The 8,670-nt window shown below is 45.0% G+C and overlaps 1 pseudogene; it reads left to right on the forward strand.

The window, feature by feature from the left end:
• Positions 1-3,807: 3,807 nt before the first annotated feature.
• Positions 3,808-5,577, forward strand: LOC109412958 (solute carrier family 25 member 3-like; annotated as a pseudogene).
• The last annotated feature ends 3,093 nt before the right edge of the window (positions 5,578-8,670 follow it).

The following is an 8,670-nucleotide window of genomic DNA, read 5'->3' on the forward strand; positions in this document are numbered from 1 at the left end:
AGCATTGTAGCAAAGCCACCGCCAGAATCGTTGTCAGCTGCCACTAAAACAAACACGAACCAGGATTAGCATAATGTTAATTATTGCATTCGAAGCGCCCATCAGCAAGGAGGAAGGTGATGATGCAGCCAAAGAAAACAAGAGAAATTTTACGTGTCACAATCGGTCGTCGCACTGGAGTACGAGTAAAGAAAGTTTTCACCTTCCATCGAACCAACCCGGAACAACGCTGAAAACACCGCCCAACTTACCCTTTTTTCCATGATTCTTTGTACTCCGGTCAAAATCACTCCCCACCGAATGTTAATTCATTTGAATTGAGCGAAAAACTATGAAATTTTAGCGAAAAATTGAGAAAATAAAATCCCAATGATCTACTCCACTGGCCAGATGCAAAAGGATGTTTCTTCTATTTTTTCTTTTTTTCTGTTGACAGTTGTTGCGCGTAGAGCTGTGCCCAACCGCAGTGTTTCACTTCCTATTAATGAAAGTTTGAATCGAAAAGGATGAAAAAGATAGGCTGAAAGATAATTATTGAAACAGTTGAGGATTTTTTCAGCATGAGGCTTGCCGATCGTGTGATTCACTGTTTAGTGAATGAAATACAGTTCACTCATAATAGCATGAGCATGGGATGACCGTACAATTCGTAGTCGCTACTCCGTTACTGATTAGAACAGTCAACATTGCACAGGGAATCAAAAGGAAGGGGCCTGGGTGTAGCTTTCCATCCTCAATGTGCAATTTTGACTCGAATTTTGAAAATATCCACAGACGTCTTACTCTACTCGCTTCCCATCGTTTCCCATTTTAACGGATTATTCATATATTCCGTAGTTCGCAAATTGCTCGCTCATGGCGCTCGCATCGTTTTTGATCCTGTTTAACGTTTTCTCATAACCGCCATCTACTCAGTGGGTTTGCGAAACACAGCGTATTAGCATTGGGCGATTATGCTTTTGTGACGATGATTTTAATCGCACTTTGTTCAAAGTGATACGTCTGTTTGTCTGTGGTGTCAACTAGCACGCGACCTGGGGCCTAGTCGAATCCTGCTTGGAAACCGGTTTGTGTTGCCGATGGGGATGACCCGCGAAATCGCATTGTGTTGTTTAGGAAGGCCCGCTCGATGCATGTAAGGTAGGAGTAGTTTGTTCGAGTTTGACGTGCCTAACTGTCTACACCCTCCATGGATTTTTCAGACTAATTCAGACAGATTTTTCAGGACAAATCAGGCCAAACATTTCAATAGGTCCTATCTGCATTTGAGAGGCTCTCTTTGTTCACTTTCTCTTTCAATTATTGCAATGTAATAGTACACTTTTCAACTATTTTTGTAGTACAAATCAAAAGACGATTGTTTTGACCATCGTTCAATGCAAGGAGACAATAATAATACAAATAAACAGCTGAGATATTAACGAAAGAGAGGGAAACCAAAGAGAGACTCTCTTCTGCAGATAGGACCTTTAGACATGTTTGGCCTGAAATATTGGTTCAGGTCTCTCGGATAACCAGTTCGGCTTCCGGAAGGGTCGATCGACGGTGGACGCTATTAGGGCTGTAACCAAAACGGCCGAGATAGCGCTCCAAAAGAAGCGAACAGGAATCCGCTACTGCGCGGTCGTCACGCTAGACGTTAAGAATGCGTTCAACAGCGTCAGCTGGACCGCCATTGAGTGCGCAATACACCACCTAGGAGTCCCGGTTAGCCTATGCCGGATATTGGAGAGCTACTTCCAGAATAGGGTGCTAATCTATGACACCGAAGAAGGCGAGAGGAGCGACAACATCACCGCAGGGGTACCGCAGGGGTTCATCTTGGGCCCGGTACTATGGAACGCGGCGTATGATGGCGTATTGAGGCTCAAACTTCCACCGGGCGTAAAGCTGGTCGGCTTCGCCGATGATATTACCATAGACTAATTTCCCTCGTGGTATACGGCGAGTTGATAGAGGAAATGGAACTGACAGCAACTCACGCAATTGGCATAGTGGAGGATTGGATGAGGTCGAGACATTTGGCACTCGCGCACCACAAAACGGAGGTGGTGGTGGTAAACAACCGCAAGTCTGAATAGCAGGCAGTGGTCACCACAGGTGGATGCACGATCAACTCTAAGCGCTCATTGAAGCAATCGGGGGTCATGATCGACGATAAGCTGAGATTCGGAAGCCACGTAGAATATGCCTGCAAAAAAGCAAGCATGGCGATGGCATTGTCAAAGATAATGTCAAATAGCTCGGCAATAGTCTCGAGTAAGCGTAAGCTGCTCGCGGCAGTAGCGGTCTCCATACTACGGTATGGCGCCGCTGCATGGTCGAAGGCGCTAGTGGTTAACCGAAACGTGAAGCGACTTTAGAGTACCCACAGGCTGATGTGCCTTAGGGTGGTGAGCGCATACCGCACGGTCTCAAAGGACGCGGTATGTGTGCTAGCGGGCATGATGCCCATAGCTTTAGTGGTGGCAGAGGATGAAGAATGTTTCGAGCGACGCGGCATAAGAGGCGCGAGGCGTATCGCCAGAACCCAAGGGGTTGGTCACTCGGCACATTGTGCCCGGCACACATGCCGGCACATCTCGGCACACATGCCGGCACAATTCGGCACACATGGGCACAACAATAAAATCCAACGTTGCTCTCAACCTGTCAAAATACTCACGATTGAAAAAAACCGTTTATTTACATTTTTATCAAGTATGCTGGGTTGGATTTTGTTTGTAAACACCAATCAGATCAACAACATTCGACAAAAATTGACAGGGTGCTTCGTTAGCGCAAAAACATTCAAAGAAAAAACCCCACTGGGCACGTGCGGCACACCTTCGGCACGTTCGGCACACTTGGGCACACACTGAAAATTATCCGGCACAGTTTTGGCACACATTGGCACACGCTCAAAAATAATGGCACAAACGAAGTGTGCTGAATGGCCAACCCCTTGCCAGAGCCTCGTCTATGCTGAAGTGGCAGAACGAATGGGATTCCTCCAGCAAGGGTAGATGGACACACAGGCTCATACTGAGCGTGTCCAAGTGGACGAGCAGGCCCCATGGCGAGGTGAATTTTCACTTGACTCAATTTCTGTCAGGCCATGGGTGCTTTAGGTAGTATCTGCACAGATTCGGACACGCAGGCTCCCCCGCATGTCCGGAGTGTGCAGACTGCGACGAGACCGCGGAGCATGTGCTCTTCGAATGTCCACGTTTCGTGGAGCAAAGGTCGAGTATGCAGGAGGTATGCGGTAGAGATATCACGCCTGACAACATTGTTGAAAGGATGTGTATGGGGGTGGACAAGTGGGACTCCGTTACTTCCACGGTTTCTCGAATCGTACTTGAACTACAGAGTAAATGGCGAGCCGAACAACAGCTAGTTGAGTTGGCACCTCTTACCCATCCAGGAGCTTGAGTTCAACGGGTAGTCTAAGCACAAACGAAGATACAGACGGAGCAGTAATCGTTTTTTTCGGTACCACTTTCATTTTCACGCTTTGGCAAGCCCCTCTTTTATTGTGTAATTGGTCGCTTTGGTTAACCCCTTGAACGGGCGAACTGGGTGAAATGTCAAGCGACTTGTCAACAACGTTGTTGTTGTTTATGTTTTCTGCTTTTTGAAACCTCCCCAACACCAACACCAAATAGCAAGTCGGTCGGAACCGTCGAAACACCGTCCCGGAACACCGGATAAAATAGAACCTCCGGAGAGCTTCAAACAGCGTTGGGAACATTTTCGATCCGGGCAACATTGTAGCATTCTTAGAGTAGTGAAGGCGCAGTGCAAACAAACCGGCTGGGAGCACGAATGACCGATTCGGCGCTGTGTGGCAAACGACCGCTGAATAAGTTGTTCGGGAATCCAACGAATTGGCTGTCTCTGCCGGCGGATGTAACGGCCTTTTTTTCTACTACTAACGAGACAAATCCGGTTAGACGCGAGGACTTCCAGGTGGTTCTAACACCGTGGACGGTTATATACGTGGAAATTGTTGAAGAAATTTCCGCTATGGTAAGCCACTGAAGCGAGAAAGTTCAAATAAATATGAACATACCTTATTTCGATTGTCTGTCTTAACGAATTTCACTCTTTTTCCATGAAATTGCTCCGTTTTCGCATCCAGGATGAATAGCAGAAAATCGTCCAAGCGTTAAACATCATCGATGAAACGCTCCTGGGTGGTCTAGAAGTGCGCGATCTATTACTCGACACTGCAGACCAAGTCATGAACCGCTTGTCCATCAAAATGCTTCCGCTTTATTTCCGATGTGGTATGTATAGGTATGTATATCTTTTTCACAAGCTGATCAACGGCGCCAAAGTGCTCGGAATCGACTTGGAGCGGAAGCTAAGTGGTTCTACATCTCCCAGCGTCGCTCTCCGTGCAAGGTGGTAGAGTACGGTTCTAACGAATTCTTCGACTTGTGCACTCCCGGAGGTATCCTGGTCTGCGGCCTCATCCACACGGCAAACATACTTCTGCATTTAGCCAAGTGCCGCCTGTATATCAAGAACTGCCAATTACAATAATCTGTTAAACCAATCCCAAGGGATAGGCTCCATCTTTCTTCGGATACTCGACACAGGGTGCCTTCAAAATCCAGTACGCCAACATAATTGGCAAGAATGCCTACTTGTACCGCATCTAACCCTACCTGGCCGCCTCAGCTACGGCCGAATTCTTCGCCGACATCGCCCTGTCGCCGCTGGAGGCCGCAGAGGTGAAGATGTCCGGTTATGTCAACAATATGCGCCAAGCTATTGCCAAGATGATGGATGATTGTCTGGTCCTACAGTACAGTCGTGTCTCCAGATTCCTACACCATGAAAAGTTCGCCTGCTTCGAACGTACCGTCGAGCTGTTATACCCACGCCACGTGCCGACTGCATCTAAAACGAGTATCTGGTTGTCGCATTCGCTGTTGGTTACACTTCCTGTTGTTCTGCGCCGTTGTGTCTGACCCGTTCATATTGACGTGTCCAAGCTGAACCAGGCCAAGGGATTCAGTGCCATCGATGTAGCCAAGATGCTAGAATTCATGGGCACATGGCCCAGTCTGAAACCCCGCATCATCATCGATACATTGACTGTCCTACAGTGGTTCATATGCGACGCAGCCAGGGTCGCCCGGAATATCTCCCGGACATCACAAAAATGCCAGAATCGCTGAAAAAAAAGCGTTGTGCTCGCAACAAATTATGATTAAATAATAAGTTTTAACTGAACGACGTCGTTATTATAAACGGGGAACCAACATGTATTATGAATCATGTAAACGAACCGCAGGGTACAATCTTATCAAGGTCAAAGTAATAAAACCACTATGGGAAAAGTGTATTTTAGAACAATTGCGTGGGAACCTCTAAAACAACACCATTGGGGTTTCTGGTAAAAGAGCAATGTGGGAGGACTTGGTGAACCAACAAATCTGTCTAAACCTCTGCAACAAATTTAGATAGCTTTTTGGTTGACCTGCATCACCATGCATTTTAGGAGGACTTGGTAAACCTAGCTTGAACAAAGCTTCTTTGAGTGGAGCATGATGCCTTGCATCACCATGCATTTTAGGAGGACTTGGTGAACCTAGCTTGAACAAAGCGTCTTTGAGTGGAGCATGATGATTTGCATCACCATGCATTTTAGGAGGACTTGTTGAACCTAGCTTGAACAAAGCTTCTACAAGTAGAGCATGATATCTTGCATCACCATGCATTTTAGGAGGACTTGGTGAACCTAGCTTGAACAAAGCTTCTTTGAGTGGAGCATAATGATTTGCATCACCATGCATTTTAGGAGGACTTGTTGAACCTAGCTTGAACAAAGCTTCTTCAAGTAGAGCATGATATCTTGCATCACCATGCATTTTAGGAGGACTTGGTGAACCTAGCTTGAACAAAGCTTCTTTGAGTGGAGCATGATGATTTGCATCACCATGCATTTTAGGAGGACTTGTTGAACCTAGCTTGAACAAAGCTTCTTCAAGTAGAGCATATCTTGCATCACCATGCATTTTAGGAGGACTTGGTGAACCTAGCTTGAACAAAGCGTCTTTGAGTGGAGCATGATGATTTGCATCACCATGCATTTTAGGAGGACTTGTTGAACCTAGCTTGAACAAAGCTTCTTTAAGTAGAGCATGATGTCTTGCATCACCATGCATTTTAGGTGGACTTGTTGAACCTAGCTTGAACAAAGCGTCTTTGAGTGGAGCATAATGATTTGCATCACCATGCATTTTAGGAGGACTTGTTGAACCTAGCTTGAACAAAGCTTCTTCAAGTAGAGCATGATATCTTGCATCACCATGCATTTTAGGAGGACTTGGTGAACCTAGCTTGAACAAAGCTTCTTTGAGTGGAACATGATGATTTGCATCACCATGCATTTTAGGAGGACTTGGTGAACCTAGCTTGAAAAAAGCGTCTTTGAGTGGAGCATGATGATTTGCATCACCATGCATTTTAGGAGGACTTGTTGAACCTAGCTTGAACAAAGCTTCTTCAAGTAGAGCATATCTTGCATCACCATGCATTTTAGGAGGACTTGGTGAACCTAGCTTGAACAAAGCGTCTTTGAGTGGAGCATGATGATTTGCATCACCATGCATTTTAGGAGGACTTGTTGAACCTAGCTTGAACAAAGCTTCTTTAAGTAGAGCATGATGTCTTGCATCACCATGCATTTTAGGTGGACTTGTTGAACCTAGCTTGAACAAAGCTTCTTTGAGTGGAGCATAATGATTTGCATCACCATGCATTTTAGGAGGACTTGTTGAACCTAGCTTGAACAAAGCTTCTTCAAGTAGAGCATGATATCTTGCATCACCATGCATTTTAGGAGGACTTGGTGAACCTAGCTTGAACAAAGCTTCTTTGAGTGGAGCATGATGATTTGCATCACCATGCATTTTAGGAGGACTTGGTGAACCTAGCTTGAATAAAGCGTCTTTGAGTGGAGCATGATGATTTGCATCACCATGCATTTTAGGAGGACTTGTTGAACCTAGCTTGAACAAAGCTTCTTCAAGTAGAGCATATCTTGCATCACCATGCATTTTAGGAGGACTTGTTGAACCTAGCTTGAACAAAGCGTCTTTGAGTGGAGCATGATGATTTGCATCACCATGCATTTTAGGAGGACTTGTTGAACCTAGCTTGAACAAAGCTTCTTTAAGTAGAGCATGATGTCTTGCATCACCATGCATTTTAGGTGGACTTGTTGAACCTAGCTTGAACAAAGCTTCTTCAAGTAGAGCATATCTTGCATCACCATGCATTTTAGGAGGACTTGGTGAACCTAGCTTGAACAAAGCGTCTTTGAGTGGAGCATGATGATTTGCATCACCATGCATTTTAGGAGGACTTGTTGAACCTAGCTTGAACAAAGCTTCTTTAAGTAGAGCATGATGTCTTGCATCACCATGCATTTTAGGTGGACTTGTTGAACCTAGCTTGAACAAAGCTTCTTTGAGTGGAGCATAATGATTTGCATCACCATGCATTTTAGGAGGACTTGTTGAACCTAGCTTGAACAAAGCTTCTTCAAGTAGAGCATGATATCTTGCATCACCATGCATTTTAGGAGGACTTGGTGAACCTAGCTTGAACAAAGCTTCTTTGAGTGGAGCATGATGATTTGCATCACCATGCATTTTAGGAGGACTTGGTGAACCTAGCTTGAATAAAGCGTCTTTGAGTGGAGCATGATGATTTGCATCACCATGCATTTTAGGAGGACTTGGTGAACCTAGCTTGAACAAAGCTTCTTTGAGTGGAGCATGATGATTTGCATCACCATGCATTTTAGGAGGACTTGGTGAACCTAGCTTGAACAAAGCGTCTTTGAGTGGAGCATGATGATTTGCATCACCATGCATTTTAGGAGGACTTGTTGAACCTAGCTTGAACAAAGCTTCTTTAAGTAGAGCATGATGTCTTGCATCACCATGCATTTTAGGTGGACTTGTTGAACCTAGCTTGAACAAAGCTTCTTCAAGTAGAGCATATCTTGCATCACCATGCATTTTAGGAGGACTTGGTGAACCTAGCTTGAACAAAGCGTCTTTGAGTGGAGCATGATGATTTGCATCACCATGCATTTTAGGAGGACTTGTTGAACCTAGCTTGAACAAAGCTTCTACAAGTAGAGCATGATATCTTGCATCACCATGCATTTTAGGAGGACTTGGTGAACCTAGCTTGAACAAAGCTTCTTTGAGTGGAGCATAATGATTTGCATCACCATGCATTTTAGGAGGACTTGTTGAACCTAGCTTGAACAAAGCTTCTTCAAGTAGAGCATGATATCTTGCATCACCATGCATTTTAGGAGGACTTGGTGAACCTAGCTTGAACAAAGCTTCTTTGAGTGGAGCATGATGATTTGCATCACCATGCATTTTAGGAGGACTTGTTGAACCTAGCTTGAACAAAGCTTCTTCAAGTAGAGCATATCTTGCATCACCATGCATTTTAGGAGGACTTGGTGAACCTAGCTTGAACAAAGCGTCTTTGAGTGGAGCATGATGATTTGCATCACCATGCATTTTAGGAGGACTTGTTGAACCTAGCTTGAACAAAGCTTCTTTAAGTAGAGCATGATGTCTTGCATCACCATGCATTTTAGGTGGACTTGTTGAACCTAGCTTGAACAAAGCTTCTTTGAGTGGA

This window comes from Aedes albopictus, chromosome 2, assembly GCF_035046485.1.
Source record: "Aedes albopictus strain Foshan chromosome 2, AalbF5, whole genome shotgun sequence".
NCBI classification, from domain to species: Eukaryota; Metazoa; Arthropoda; class Insecta; order Diptera; family Culicidae; genus Aedes; species Aedes albopictus.